Here is a 2,754-nt window from a genome sequence, read left to right on the forward strand (position 1 = left end):
CACGGAGGTGATTATCTATTTCCAAGTTGCTTTTTTTCTAATTCACATTGACAGCCATTGGTGTTGGCAACTAGACCAGTTTGCAACCATCATTCACTCCACGACTGAAGCATTTCTAAAGGGAAACTCTGTTTAGTTGTTATCATTAGTAGTAGTAGTAGTAGTAGTAGTAGTAGTAGTAGTAGTAGTAGTAGTATACTTTATTGCTTACATTTCAAATGTAATTCACCTTCCTGGTTTCCCTCCTCAAGCCCCTTATACTGTCATCTCTCCCCCTGCTTCTGTGAGTGTGCTCACCCTCTCATCCACCCAGTCCCTCCCTCCTCCCCGCCCTGGCATTTCCCTACACTGGGGCACTGAGCCTTTAACTCCCCTCCCATTGATGTACCACAAGGCCATCCTCTGCTACTTATGCGACTGGAGCCATGGGTCCCTCCATGTATACTCTTTGGTTGGTGGTTTAATCCCTAGGAGTTCTGGGGGTTCTGGTTGGTTGATATTGTTGTTCTTTCTATGGGGTTGCAAACCGCTTCGGCTCCTTCAATCCTTTCCCTAAATCCTCCATTGGGGTCCCAGTCTCAGTCCAATGGTTGGCTGCAAGCATCTGCCTCTGTATTTGTCAGGCTCTGGCAGAGTCTCTCAGGAGACAGGAATATCAGGCACCTTTCAGCAAGTGCTTCTTAGTATCAGCAATAATGTCTGGGTTTGGGATGGATCCCCAGGTGAGGCAGACTTTCCTTCAGTCTCTGCTCCACACTTTGTCCCTGTATTTCCTTTAGGCAGGACCAATTCTGGGTTAAAAATTGGAGATGACTGGGTGGCGCTATCCCTCAACTGGAGCCTAGCCTAACCTCAGGATATGGCCTTGACAGGTTTTCCCTACCCTTTGTGGTATATTTCGGCCAATGTCATCCCTGTTGGTTCCTGGAAGCCTCTTGCTTTCCTGGCCTCTGAGACTTTCTGGTAGCTACCCCATGTTCTCCATCCCCTACTGCTACACCTCTGTTCAATTTCCTGACCCTCTGCATATCATCCTTGTCTCCTCCCATCCCTGATACTGCCCCCCTTATCTCTCTCCCCCTCGTCTCTTCCTCCCAAGTCCCTCCCATGCTCTACATCCCTATGAGTATTTTGTTCCCCCTTCTAAGAAGGACTGAAGTCTCCACACTTTGTTCTTCCTTATTCTTAAGCTTCATATGGTCTGTGAGCTGTATCATGGGCATTCGGAGATTTTTGCCTAATACCCACTTATCAGTGACTGCATACCATGTGTGCACTTTTGTGAATGGGTTACCTCACTTAGCGTGATATTTTCTCGTTCCATCTGTTTGCCTGAAAATTTCATGAAGTCATTGTTTTTAATGGCTGACTAGTACTCCATTGTGTAGATGTACCACAGTTTCTATAGGAAACTCTAGCTCTGCCACTCCCCTTCCTAAAACCAGACCTGACTCCATGGTGCCCTCAGAATGAGAGGCCTCCATTTTGCCATCAGAGTGAAAGGACTCAATGGTGCCCTCAGAGTGAGAGGCCTGTTCAAGTAACTGACAGTGTTGTTCAGGGGTTTCTTTCTGCTTGTCTCTTACTCTCTGTTCTTGGAATTCCTCCTGCCATGCAGAGGGCTCTGTCTTCCAGCTCCATGGACTGCTAATTTTCTAACTCTTTAATAGTTGCTATCATTGGAACGTGTAGGAGTGTCATACAGGTGAAGGCAGGTACAAGATAGAATGAGGCCCGTCATTGGCTGAGAAGGAAGAATGGGTGGGAGAAAACTTTGAGAGAAGAGGAGGAGAATGGAATGGAAGGAAATGGGAGACTAGGAGAGACGTGAGGAGAAGTCGTGGAGAGAACATGGAGGCTGACGTTAAGATTCTACTCTGCATATTTATAGGTTGTTATGAATATACTTAAGAGATGGATGTGTACAGGGCCTTGTATGTTTATGTGGGCAATTATATCTTATCAATTGGATCAGAGGTTATTGTGTTGTGTGTTTTTTCATGTAGCCATTTAAGTTTAAGAGAGTGTGTGGCAGCTAGACACACTGGGCAGCCATGGAGTTGGGATGTGTGTTTCTGACATGGGATCTAACAGATATCTTGAGGCCCTGCACTATTGGACCAAGTGCGGGTAAAAGACAGATTTGCCTTTTATAATTTTACAACAGCACGAACCCAAGATTCTCTTCTATTCTCTATGAGCACTGCCATCCATCATCCCCCATTTCCATATCCGATAGGTAAAGTTCACTTTCCTGTATTAATCTAAGTGCTGAATTTCCTGGGGCAATGCTGTAGCCCTTCCAACATCCTTCCCCAACACAGGTAACTTCCTATTAGTCTCAAGTTCACTCTATCTCTGTATCATAACTGCTATTTACTTTTGCCTCTCCACATAGATTCTTCACTCTAAGCCTGAACTGTAACTGTGTACTCATTTCTCTGCAGATGGAGAGAATCCTAAAGGCAGGAGGAATCCCTTTTTCATCATTATGACCCTGACACCTATCACCATGCTCAATAAATATTTGCTCATCCTCCTCCTGAGTATCAGTTGAAATGAATCAGTCCCTGAGCGGACCAACAAACAACAAAGGAACTGGTATCCACCTGATACTCAATGCTTAAACTACCAGGAGGAAACATGATTCCTCTGGAGAAAAATGTTGAGTCACCCCCATGAAATAAGGAAGAATAACCGATAACTGAACTGTCCTCAATTTTTCTGCAATAACAAACTTATTCCCTCTTAGTT

The sequence above is a fragment of the Rattus rattus genome, chromosome 3 (assembly GCF_011064425.1).
Source record: "Rattus rattus isolate New Zealand chromosome 3, Rrattus_CSIRO_v1, whole genome shotgun sequence".
Taxonomy (NCBI): Eukaryota; Metazoa; Chordata; class Mammalia; order Rodentia; family Muridae; genus Rattus; species Rattus rattus.